This window comes from Saccostrea echinata, unplaced genomic scaffold, assembly GCF_033153115.1.
Source record: "Saccostrea echinata isolate AGI-Se365-2 ecotype Australia unplaced genomic scaffold, CSIRO_AGI_Sech_v1 ptg000015l, whole genome shotgun sequence".
Classification (NCBI taxonomy): domain Eukaryota; kingdom Metazoa; phylum Mollusca; class Bivalvia; order Ostreida; family Ostreidae; genus Saccostrea; species Saccostrea echinata.
In genome coordinates, this window is record NW_026889764.1 from 6,438,758 (window position 1) to 6,453,102 (window position 14,345).

The 14,345-nt window shown below is 31.8% G+C and overlaps 1 long non-coding RNA gene across 2 annotated transcripts; it reads right to left on the reverse strand.

The window, feature by feature from the left end:
- Positions 1-315: 315 nt before the first annotated feature.
- On the reverse strand, positions 316-11,732 carry LOC133187454 (uncharacterized). 2 transcript variants are annotated; one of them, XR_009721193.1, is made up of 4 exons: positions 11,696-11,732; positions 11,033-11,107; positions 6,685-7,078; positions 316-1,901 (listed from the first exon to the last, which is right to left on the reverse strand). It is a non-coding gene; the product is annotated as an uncharacterized LOC133187454 (long non-coding RNA). The 2 variants fall into 2 exon arrangements; XR_009721194.1 differs by lacking the exons at positions 11,033-11,107; positions 11,696-11,732 and adding an exon at positions 8,320-8,376.
- Between the last annotated feature and the right edge of the window lie 2,613 nt (positions 11,733-14,345).

Here is a 14,345-nt window from a genome sequence, read left to right on the forward strand (position 1 = left end):
CGTTTTTTCCTTGAACAAAGTAACTCTCATGGCCCCAGCCATCACAATCTCAAACTTCACCACACCCCAAGTCATACGTAATTTCATACACAATTCACTAGTTCATCATAAACTCCAAGTTGTAAAGGACGGTGGCAGGGAGAGTGACAAATTTTGGTCCCTAGATTTGGTAGGGCCAGCCTGAGGCATGTTACCGGGTATTGCAAATGCAAACAAAGAATCTTTTAAGATATACATAGATATTTGATAAAAATGAATACAAATTTACTTTATTACTTTATTAATTCATTTATATAATGAGAATATTTTAGCACATTGAAGAATACGGGCTAGGCTAGGAGATCAAATATTAAAACAGACTGATATATTTCAATTTTGGACCTCAAACATTACTTCCACTGAGACTTGAAATATAAATAGTAAATAATGCCTATCTCTTTACATAATTTCAAATTTGATTTTAAAAAAAATGATAAAAAAGAACTTGTAATAAAAAAAACACCTGACCAGAAGGATCACTTGAATCTTTACGATTAATTTCATTAATAAGTCAACTAATTCTGAACAATATTTGCATATAATATACTGGTTTACACAGATATAGATATGTGCCACACACAACCAAGTACAAATTCAAATTACTTCTCAAATAAGTAAAAACCCTCACAAAGACTTCAAAATGAAAACTGGACCTTTATGACTAGGCTTAATTCATCTTTTTCCATTAAAATCATTTATTATTTTAAAAAATTAAACTCACTTTGTTTCTTCAGAAAAGCTAGGGTGTACTTTTATGATCTTAAAATTATATGAATGAAAATGTAATACACTGAAGATGCCAAAAGCCAAAATGCTTGCCTGAGACATTTTGTGTCTACTGTTCTTAAAAAGATTGTTTTTAAAGATTTTCCCCCTCCATATTCCTATGAAAAAAGTTGACACTTCTATACATGTACAATTTAAACCCTAATTTCAGTCCGTTTCTAACCCCAATGCCCATAAATTAAACAAATTTAAATGTTGACACATAGATACATGCAAAATGAAAACCTTACTTTTAGCCCCAATGTCTATAATTTGAACAAAATTAAATCCATATGATGTTGTAATGTTTGCATATGACTTTGATTTATGTCACCCTGCTAGTTTTTCACTTATACCTATTTTCATGCAAAACATTTAACCCCTTCTGCAGCTCTACCCTCACCTTAGGGGCAATGAAAAAAACTTGAATCTATGCTCATTAAGAAAACTCTTGGATAACATTTGTCTTATATGACCAAATAGATCATAAAATGAAAGTTTTTAAATGTCTTTGACATTATCCCATTTTTCATATTTCTTCATTATCTCCCCTTGGAAAAGGATGCAGCCCTTTATTTGAATAAGCTTTATAACTCCTTTTAAGCTGAGATACATTGTACCAAATGTGGTTTACATTGACCAAATGTTAAAAAAAATTAGAAAATGTTAAAAGTTAATGGAGGTAAACACTCAAACATATAAATAATGCATTGTTGGACACCAAAGACTTCTTTTTATCAGAATTGCGATTGAACCTTTGCAATTGAGCCTTTGAATCAGGTGAGCTAAATTCCATATCCAGGTTTAGCTATGGACCTTACTGTTAACCAGGTGTGTTGTATCTCCTTGAAATAATTACACCATATACAAATGTAATTTTAAGGCAGTATGTTTTTAAATGTACTTTTAAAGCTTTAATTCAATTGTCACAGCAGATTTGGTGTAACTTCCAAGAAATATTTTCCGCATTGGCTGGCTCTCTCAGTTGGGCATTCAAGCACTCAAAATGGCTGCATGATTCGATCATTTTTTCTGATGAACACTAGGAATTTTCATTTGTCCTGGTTTTCTTCTTCAGCCCACCATCATGCATGCATCTATATTGAAATTAAATTTAAATGATCATTTAATCAAGCATGTTTTAAAAAAAAACACGTCCAATCATAAAATCCTTCCTGCATATTTATACATTATCATTTTATAAACTGTATGTTGCCCTACAATGTACATGTACTTATAATGTGCTATTTTTGTTTTAAATGTAATCCTTATACATTCTACTGTTATATGTATATGTTAATTGTTATTTTGTAAATGAAAATAAATTTCAAAATAACAATCATCCTGATAGTATTGCATAAGCTACTGGCAAGTCACAGTAATCTGGTTCCCAAAGGCTATAATTCTGTCAAAAATCAACAAAGTGTAATGAAATGCAAACTTGATCTGTAACTTATCCAGGTACACTCACATATACTTAAAATCAGCTGAATACACATGTATCTGCGAGTGTTTAGAAAAAAAAAATCCAGAAAACCAAGTGACGAAGACTGACAGACAGACTGATGGACAGATAAGGGGGAAACCTGTACTCCCCTCCGGTGTCACTGGTAGGGGATTAAAATAATTACATACGGTGTGCAAATATTTTGAAGACTCTCTAAAACAGTAGTTTATTCATTAATTTAAAAATGAACATCATAAAAATATTGATCTCTAAGTACATGTGTACATGAACATGATGTGTCATATACATGTAGAACATGCTTACTAAATAAATTAAAAGGAAAACCCCACTTTTCAGAGCATAGCTGTAAAATAAAACAAAGAAGTGTGGAAAACCAAATGGAACAGACTGACAGTTAGACCGTGAAGGAGAAAACCTATAGTCCCCTCCAGTTTCACCGACAGGGGACTAATAAAATAAGAAGTTTACACCCCCTCAAAAGTTAAAAGACCCAACTTTTTTTTAATTGAGAATTTTTTTTCTAAATAGTGATAATCTTACATTTGGTGATTAAAACAGAATATAAAATTTAAAACTAGATTCACATAAAATTATGATGAATAAAGAGTAAAGAAAACATTTTTTAAACATTAGAAATTTTAATTGATCCTTTTTAGCAAATATTTTTCATCACTTGCATCATTCTTGCTATGGCAGATTAAAATTTGAAGAAAGTAATTATCAAGAATATTAGATGTAAAGGTTGCAGGGGCTTTTTAATGACAATATTGTGTGTAGGAAGTTTTCACATATATACACTGCGCTGTAGAAAGCCTGTCCATTGCTAGAATTCATTCACTATTCGGTGTCGCCTGCAGATCGGCACTGAGGGATCACTTTACCAAGCATCTGTCTGTGTCTAGCTGTCCGTCTGTCTGTCACACCCTATATCTCAATTAGAGGTATGGATTTGATATTTTGCACATACATTGCTTGGCACTACAGCTTTTGTAAATTATCATGGAGGTACTGACCTTGTGACCTTGACCTTTAAAATAGTTCATAGTGCTGATATACAACATATATTTGACATTTAAGTGGTAAGTCTATGCTATTTAGCATGTATACTATTTGTCATAAGGCAAAAAATATCAGCATTACAATCCACTTGACCTTGACATTTGACCTTATTTGCAAAAAATATCTTGGGCAGTTAATTAAACTTATGAATATTGAATTTTGAGAGGCAGGGTTTAGATAATTAGCATTAATATATGTTCATGATCTCATGATTATGTACTTTGAAACCGGCTATGATATTCAGTTACCAGACAAACTTTAGTATATTCAAATACTATGAAAATAAATCGTGATGGGTATTTCATAATGGATCATGTAGACTAAGATTTGCAGTAAACACATGGTAAAGATAGACTGAAATCTCTTTTGAATGCTTGTTGGAAAAATGTTTAGCTCATGAAAAAGTACTTTGAAACTGTATAATATTCTGATACCACACAAACTTATACATATATTTAAAATACCATAAAAATACATCGGGATCAGTATTCAACAATGGATCGTGAAGACTGACAATGGTTGCAGTAAAGACAGACTGAAATCTTTTGGAGGATTGTTGGAAACAATTAATAAAATGATAAATAGTTATTTCTAATAAATTCAAATTTAAATGTTTATTTGACATGTCTTTGAGGGTTAAGGAACCATATTTTCTTTGATTGTCAGATTCTATTGCAGTCGTATACTTAATCCATGTATGTCTTTTTTTTACAGGCAAATGCATGAACTATCAGTTTATCATACTTTATATATAGTAATTAAGTAAAAAGCTGACCATGCACTCATAGATTTGTTTACACCTGAAATGAAACTACAAAGCAGGTGACACATGTGTTCCTTGAAACATGTACTCTTGTTTAAATATGTTGTCTACATATACACTTAATGTCTTCAGCATATCCCTCTTATCGGTTAAATTTACAAAATTAATTGACATGTCTGCTTTCAACAGATTTTATCTAAAAGTATCTAATGATTTTATTGCAATTATAAATTCATTAAATATATAATTATGTCCTTTATTTGTCGCACATAGTCTTTTAATTAGGGGTGTATTGTTATACCAGTATATGGAGATACCTTTCAACTGAAGTTGGTTTCCAGTTAAAAGCAATAAATTATCTTAACTCTTTTTTTTTTATTTGTCAATTTAAAAATTAGAAAAGAATTCAAGTCATCGTAAAGTACACTGTACTTTACAAAATGTAATTTCTTTTTTTTCGTTTTTTTTTTTTGTTTGTTTGTTTTTGTTTTGAGATATAGAATTTTGTATTAATTATTTTATAAATTATATTTATAAACAAACTTTATTTCATAATGTTTGAAGAATGCATTTATTCCTAACAATTTTACAGTGAAAACTTTTATGATTTTTTATATTCTACAGTAGAACACGTAGAACAGAAGTAAAAAAAAAGTGATATGCATCAATATTTATCATAAAACACAATTAAGTCAAAATATTGTCATGATTAATTTTTTTTGCATTTCGATACTCATCCCTACTTTTAACTCAATGAATCTTTACTCTAGACTTTGTAATTTTTAAATGAGAAAGCATTTATTAGATTAGATTCAAAGCAAAGCTAGGGGCTGACAACAAAACAAGAGGCCTATGGGCCACAACACTCACCTGAGTCACTTTGGCCCTGCTGTTCTGCAACAGGTTTTCCCCCAATATACATGTATTTCTATGTAAAATTTTGATTGTATTTTGTGGCCCCATCATATATATAGTCATCTTCGCTAGCCAAGGGTTTCTGATACGCTACTCTCCTCATAAGCCCTTGGCATACGGTGTTAAAAAAAGTTGGGATTTTTTTCTCAAGCTGTGATTGGAGTTGGTCGACATCATTCGACCAATCAGCAATTGTTTTTTGTAAATGACGATATTTGCGTTCGGGATATATCTTGACTCTTTAATATCGGGAATGAAAAACGCAAGTAAACAACGATCCGTAAGATAACATGCCATTCTATGAGTCATCCAATATCTTAAGCTACGTGCAAAATATGTGATTAAGAATCTATACTGAAGATGTAAATTTGCATTTTAACTTGTTTAATAACAAATCAACATAACTCAATACCTTCTTGTTAATTATTCTTTAAAAAACATTATATTTTTAAATACGCTTTTTATTTCTGTCGATGATGCAATCTGTGCGTACCTGGTAAGAAGCGTGATCACGTGACGAAAACAATCCCGTCTTTTGTCAGCACCGTATGCCAAGGGTTTATGAGGAGAGTAGCGTATCAGAAGCCCTTGGCTAGCGAAGATGATATATAGTGGCCATTATTTGTTTAAAAAAAAAATGAATCTACGCTACCAGAGGATGCTTCCACATTAATATGATTCATCATGGCTTTGTTGTTCTTGAGAAGAATTAAGCATTTTAAAGATTTACCCAATATAATCCCTATATTGTGCCCCAGAAAGCTTGCACCTAATTTTCATCTTTTCTAGTCCAATATTTCTTGAGAAGAAGATATTTAAAATTTTTTCCTATATATTTCAATGTAAAAGTTTGATCCCCTATTGTGCCCCACCCTACCCCCAGGGGACATGTTTTGAACAATTTACAATCTACACTATCTCAGGAAGCTTTCAACTAAATTTTATCTTTACTAGTCCAGTAGTCTTGAGAAGAAGATTTTTAAAGATTTTTTTCCTGTATATTTCAATGTAAAACATCCATTCCCTATTGAGGCCTCACCTTATCAGCTTTTCTGCCACAGTGGTTCTTGAGAAGGAGATATCTAAAGATTTTTCCTATAAGTAAGTACGTATTGTGGCCCCATCGTGCCCCCCTCCTCCCCCCCCTCCCCCCCACCCCCGGTGGCAAGATTTAAATAATTTAGAATCTACACTACCTCAGGAAGCTTCCATATAAGTTTCAGCTTTTCTGTCTCATTGCTTCTTGAAAAAAGATGTTTCAATGACCCCACCCTATTTGCATTTTCCTGATGATCTCCCCTTGGAAGGGAAATTGGCCCTTCATTTTAACAATTTAAAATCCCCATTACCCAAGAATGTTTTGTACTTTGCTTAACTTTGGCCAAGTGGTTCTTGAGAAGAAGTTGAAAATGTGAAAAGTTTACATATGGCAGACAGACATGTGATCAGAAAAGCTCATTTGAGCTTTCATCTCAGGTGAGCTAAAAACTCAAAAAGAGGGAGGGGGTGTAAAGTCATACATGCACCTTGTCCTTTAGCTTTCATGAAAATTGAAAATATATGTATTTAAAAAAATCAATGAGAGAAACTACATGTAAAAATTAGTTAAAATTAAATGGTAGTAATCATAATTGTTAGGTTATTAACAATCAAGATAAATGTTTAATTCAATTACCAATAAAGAGATCCAAGTTTAAAGCCATATTTCCAAAGGTTGATTCTTTGTCATCAAAACTCCTAAAATCCGTCTTAGTCTTAACTTGCACATCTTCCTTGAATTTTTGACAATCATGATTTTTGTTAATTTTGTCAGTTCAACAGTATTTCCTGACTTTATGGAAGTCTGAAGAAAGTCCTGAGGATTACACTCTACTATTCTCTTTTTTCACACTCCCATGGAATTTATTCTGATTTGTCATATTTGGTTTCTCACAATCCTTAAATCTTTCTAATGTGGCTATACATGCTTCCTTTAAACTTGGTTGATATCATGTGTTCTATAATCCACCACAAGCTGTAGAACAGACGTCCTTCTTCTTACAGGGTTTGTTGCTAAGAAATGTTCATAACTGAAAAGATAAAGTGATTCCCATCTATTAGAATGTTGAAGACCTTTAATGAAATATCAAGATTACAAACAGTATTCAAGCTCAAAAGAGGTGGGATGAGTTATCATGGAGGAATAAGCATCCCCTGTCAACTAGTTACACCTGCTGTGAGCTCCTTGTCATAATAGGGTGAATGGATAAATCTGTAGACACTTCAGTATGAAAATAACAGCCTAACAATTTCTGTATGAAAAACATCAGTAAACACTTGACTTATCTGTAGACTATATTTGTTAACAAGGTCATTGTAACAAACACAGAATTTGCAAAATGTTGGCTATACCTGTATCATCAACTTATTTGCCAATAGCTTGCCTCATTTTAGTTATTGTTTGTACTTGGTACACATGCTCTTGCCCTTTGAATCAAATGGGAGACATAAACTCCATATGCAGGTGATAATGCTACATAAGTAAGAGAAGTTAATAATAGAAAAATTAAAGTTACGTGACTGTTTATCATAAAGTTTAATTGTTACCTTGCCATTAATGTCTTTAGTAAAATATTCAAATATGAAACAGATGTATAAGCCTCTGTGGTGTCTTCAATTTTGAGTTCAAAGAGATATGCATGTGAATGAAAAAAATTAAATATAATGAATAGTGATCAATCTTAGAAAATCTATAAACAATACAAATCTGTGAAGTGCCTGGCAAAAAACAAGGACCCCCTGGAAATTCCACAGGTGGGATCAGGTGTCTAGGAGGAGTAAGCATCCTCTGTTAACCGGTCACACCTGAATAAGTTAATGTAGGAATAAACATGAATAATTACTATCCATTGATAAAGCATCATCAGTATATCATTATACATAATATATCTAGTAATGTACCGTTAGTGTGTATAGGACAGGAAATACAAAATATAGTTATTTATAAAACACTGTATTTTCAATTTCAGGTCATCATATTAAAAAAAAATCCTATATTTCCAAACATTGAGGAGGACTGGTGGCTTTCATTTGTTTCATTGTATTTAATCATGTAAATAATGTGCCTGACCACAAACATATGGCATGTGGCTTACATGTAATCGTGCTATATTACGCATGCATCAAAATTTAATTCTAATTATTGCTTTGCTTAGTGTTCACACGGAGTTAATGCAAAGAAATTTGATGTGCAGTAAATTAATTTGAATTAACTTATTTGCATTAAATTCTCCATGTGAATGTGGTTCAAATTTAATTTGTATTAACTTACGTTCAATTCGAATTAAACCCTCCTTGTGAAGATGACATAAAATGTACATATCTCATACTGTACACCCTCAACAAAGTTTCACAACCAGTTAATACATATTCTTTTCAGCTGTCAAAATCACATTCGCATGATTAAAATGAAAGTGAATGTTAAGTTGAATACCGATCCCGATTAGACTAAAGACAATTAAAGGACTGTTAAGGACCCTCTATACACTAAATCAAAAATGTTTTTAGTCCAAGATAAATAAATTGAATACTTTATTTGCATGTGTTTTCTCACTTAAATAAACAATGTGTAGAGATTTCTGTTCATCAATACTTTAATGTCTTTGAATATTTTTCTTAGGGTGTAATGTACCCTATGCTGAACATGTTGAAATTCAAGAAAGTAAAGTATAGATCTGATTAGCTCATTATGTATACCTTTATATAATATGATTTTCTCATTCAATTGTTAAGAATGCTTGCATTAACTAAAATTCAATAACAGACTGCTAGGATTTCAATAGATTTATTAAATTTGATTTAGACCCCAGGGTGAATCAGTCTCTATCTCCATAAAATACCATAAAATCAGAGCTCTTTGGTGTACAGTATATTCAAGTGGAATATAATTTAAAATTGACATAGAGTGTAATTGATTTGTATATGAAAACTGAAATTAAAATAATCATGGAGGGTAAAAAATTGGGAGGGGGTTACAATCTTTCAGACTTCTTCTAATTCCATCAAAAAATATATACAGAAAGCTTAATTTAATATGCAATCTAAGTAATACACAGATGATAATATTTCTTGTTCATTTGAAATTACATATAATATTCTTGGCACACAGACTTGTTCACTATCAACAATATGCTTACCTTTTAAATGAAATTTTGATAATCTGGTTAAAGTGGTAACAGATACTCTTTATTAAAAAACTTCTCTTAACATAATTGATCACTCAGGTTTACAGGGTCTGCCAGTCAATCGATATCAAACATTAATTAATAATGATTCCCTCTAAAAGATAATGAGGCCCCTTATATTTTTTGTTGTTATTGTCTTGTCTTTTATTGTCTTGTTTAGTATTTTTAATACACTTACAAACAACTTATTTCTTAACACTAAATAATGATTTAAGTTGACTTCGGTCTGAGTAATGACTGTGCTTTTCCAGTCACTGCACTTAAAAATACTAAATGCATCTGCTGTAAGTTTTACTCGCATTAAGGTGTTGATTATATTCTGTAGAAGCACAAATTTTCGTGGGGATAAAATTTTGTTATTTGTTATCTGAGAAGGTTTTGTGGGCATTAAATTTCGTTGTTACGAATGTAACCCTACTCATTATTCTGAATTGTAAAATTTCATGTGGGATTTAATTTCGTTGAATAGATAATGTTAACAATTATGGTTAACAATGAACAACTGTCGAAATAAAGGAATGTTTCTGCTTTAAAAGCATATACATGTATTGTATATATATATACATGTATATATATAAAATGTAGCTTCTCTGGCCTTTCTATTGATAATGTAAATAAGTGAGCAGAGTCATCTAGTGTGATTACATTTTTTATTACCTTGAGGGGAAAAATCATAAAACCTGTTGAAATTTTTGATTTTTTTATTCTACCGGTAATTGCTAATAGATCCAGTTTTACATAATACCAATGTTAGCTTCACTAATTTATGCATAATTAATCCCATATTCAAAAAAAACAAAAATGACTTTCCCCTGCGTTTTCCAGTGCCTCATGTTAGAGTGGGAGTGAGTTAAAAAAAAACTGCAAGATTTCAAACAGCTGCAAATCTCTGTTATTTATGTCTCTATGATGTACACCCTTGATGACAGAAAACTTTTGAAGGATTTATAAATATTTGTAAATGTTCAATCATAATTCCATATAACATACTTGTATTCTCTGCATTTGGAAAATCTTAATTTTCATTTATTTTTTTTTTAAATCCCTGAATGGAAGTAAATCTCTTCATTTTGAATTTCAGTGGTTGCATTATACCCCAATAAATACATGTATAAGTGTGTATCCCTCCTTCTTTGTTTTTGTTTTTTTTTGTTTTGTTTTGTTTTGTTTTGTTTTGTTTTTTTTTTTTGCTGAAAATAAAAGTGTGCACACAATAAAAGAGAATTTATAGTAGTTCGTATTTATTTAATATATTAATACATTACATGGTATACCCCAATGACAACAATGGCCAATGGTGTAGTATTAATTATCTGTCCTGTTTATTATGGAAAATAGCTAAATAATGAAAATTATTGGTATGACTGTCAGTTTCAAACATCTTTTTTTTAATATCCCATTTAAATAATTTTTATTTTACTCTTTATCTGGACTATATGTATCACTGGTGAAGTTCGATCTTTGTCTTTTAAACTGAACCTTTAATTTTTTTATACTGGCACAATTAACTGATAACATACAGACTTAATTTTAAATTTATTAATCCTCCCAAATATTTGCCGGTCTTGGGCCAACAGACTGTCATTAAGGTAAATAAATATTACATGTAAAACACTGACTCATGACTGTAGTATGAAACAATGCAGGAAAAGGTATACAGATCATGCTGACATACACAAACACATTATCATGAACATGAACTCAGATCATTAGAACTTCAGGTAGTGTTTGTTTTTTTCCTGACATGTAGCTTAAATTAATTTTCACTATTAAATGAATATTATATAATTGCATTCATACCATAAACTTCTCCCTGCTGTGTTCTGGGAATCCATGAACATTGATAATTTTCTGATCCGAAATCAATGAATCTACCTGAAATGTATTATAATAATAACATCAGTTTTAAAACATGAATTCCAGGATGATAAATAAATAGGAAAATATTCTTTAATGACTGTAACTTAGTAGAAGTCGCATCATTTTCATGAATCATCACAGTCAGGGACCTATATACTAGTATATAGGTCCCTGTCACAGCTATATTTACATATATTCTCTCAAAATTGTCCCAATGCAATAATGAGTGCATGTCAATAAAATGACAAGTATCAATCTTTAAATTCTCATACTTTGAAATCTTTGTACATTAAAATTAGGGCATGTCACTGTCTAAATGCACAGCATGTCTTTGACATAAATATCAACTTATATTATAAGCTGCACTATATCTTCAGTTTGTCAGGGCTAGAAGATCACGTTGAAGCAGGGACCTATACATGCTTAACAATTATATCATTATGTCCCTGGGAGAAGTAAACAGCTCCCCCCCCCCCCTCCCCTTTCATAATTTAAATGTGCAGAAATTATTTCTAATATTCACGCCACAGAAGTACATGTGTTTTTTTAGTTGACAGCTTAATGTGTACACAATATTAACAATGATCTTAGCAGCCCACGTACCTATATATAACCCAGGCAGACTGAACGTTTCCCCTGCCCATAACACATGGCGTGACCGACTCTACTTTCGTTTTTAATATGAAACCTTCGAACTTGACATGACACATAAACAAGATGCGAAACGCAAGAAAACATTTAAAATTTTTGACAATATATATTGCTACACATTGCAAAAGATCAACGTTGATTCAATGAAATTGAAATATTAGATGCAGAAATAGTTTCTCTCCGCGAGTACAACAAATGCCAATACGGAACGTGTTTACCTTCCCAGAGACATACATGTAGATATAGAAAAAATTTCTTTATGTTTTTACTAACATTAATAATAATAACTTTTAGTATATTGGTTTTAACCATTTATACTGCAATCATGCAACGATGCACATTGTAACTATACAGCATATACATGTATACATACCGTAGGAAAAATATTGAGTAGACAATAATGCCGTAATGTCATAATGGACACACATCTTTACTCATTAATTCATAGGCCATATTTAATACATAAAATTTTTCATTTATTTATTAACAGATTTTTTACTTACCTTTTACAAAGTTTACTTCGTCCTCATGTACATGACTAAGTGTGAAACGGGTACTGTATTGTGATGTCATTTACGACGTCATTTGAGTAACGAGCATGCGCACTCGCAATGTGTGTAAGTCTCGCCGAGAAGAAAAAATGATGGATCCGTGGTCATCTTATACACACTCATTACACAGATCTCATGCATCCGGTCAAATTAACACTTCATTTTTTTGAAATGGGATGCATCCTAGGACATTTTCCAGTTGATTTATGATAAAATCCAACTGAACACCACCATTTCGTGTTCATTTGGATTTTTCCGTGTTCATTTAAGAAATAAATAACAAGTTTAAAAACTTCAATGGGAATTGAAGTGGGTCGGTCACGTGATCAAATCCTGTGAAGGCCGAAGGCCTTCTCAGAAGATTTGATCACGTACCGACCCACTTCAATTCCCATTGAAGTTTTTAAACTTGTTATTTATTACTTATATATACATTTGAGACGGACAATCGAATGTAATCGAATATAAATATTGCACTAACTGTACGTCGTAGATTTTGACAAATTACGCTAGGTGTAAATCGGCTTGAAAAGCGGTTACGCTTCAAATTTACCTGACAAAGGATTGTTTTGAAGGAAATATTCTGTGAAAGGCTACTTGTGATCAATTATTATAGTGAGCATGTGTCTGGGAATTTTTGTATTCATGAGAACCCATATTCGATGTTAAAAAACTCAATTAAGAAACACGTCCGATGTTTGATACTAAAAAGTTGGAGGAATTGCGGTCGGAAAGGGATGGATGGAGACACTTGTCCGGACCAGATAACTTGAAATCAAGTACAAAATTTGATCAAAAACATAAAATCTACGATTTCAGTAAGGCATATTTATTAATTTATGATGTTGACATGGAGACACTGGCGACAGCTTACATTGTTAAGACAACGTCACAACGATCTCGATGATGGAGGTGTGCCTACCGAACTTCCAAAGTGCAGTGTTTGTCAGCTGTTTGTGGCGTGATTGCATTACATTGATATTTTCCAACAGATTTTCAAATATATTGTGAGTAAAGTTTAATGGAAAAAAAATTATAGCATTCAGAGGTCTGCTAGAAAAATAAGGGTAAACGTTGAGACTATGCAGCTCAGACATGAAACTTATAACACGTAGTCATCTATTCTCTATGTAAAATCGATCAAGAACTGTATTAAATACTCGTTTACATTGTAAATAAAATGATTATTATTTTACTTGCGTATTTTGTACATTTTTATGCATGAAAAACATGCTATATTGCTTAGTGGAGTAAGTCTTTTTATGTAGATATTACTGCGCTGTGTGATTAGGTCACGTAATGACCTATGACCTTCGAAAAACTTCATACAGGTATGAAGTTATTTGCTCTCTGCATGTTTATATAATAGAGAGATACCACAAATGTATATATTTAAACGTGTGCCGTCTAAAGCACGTGTCCAATTGACAGGGTTTACAAACACACAGGGTGTGTGTGTGTGTGTTTGTAAACCCTGTCAATTGGACACGTGCTTTAGACTGCACATGTTTAAATGAACACGGAAAAATCCAAATGAACACGAAATGGTGGTGTTCAGTTGGATTTTGTCATAAATCAACTAGAAACTGTCCTAGGATGCATCCGATTTCGAAAAATTGAAGTGTTAATTTGACCGGATTCATGAGATCTGTGTAATGAGTGTGTATACGATGACCACCGATCCATCATTTTTTCTTCTCGGCGAGACTTACACACATTGCAAGTGCGCATGCTCGTTACACAAATGACGTCGTAAATGACATCATAATAAAGTACCCGTTTCACACTTAGTCATGTACATGGGGACGAAGTCAACTTTGTAAAAGGTAAGTACAAAATCTGTAAATAAATTAAATAAATTTAATGTATTAAATATGGCCTATGAATTAATAGTAAAGATGTGTCCATTATGACATTAATTGTCTACTCTAGAATTTTCCTACGGTATGTATACATGCATGTATATGCTGTATAGTTACAATGTGCATCGTTGCATAATTGCAGTATAAATGGTAAAAACCAATTTACTAAAAGTTATTATTATTAATGTT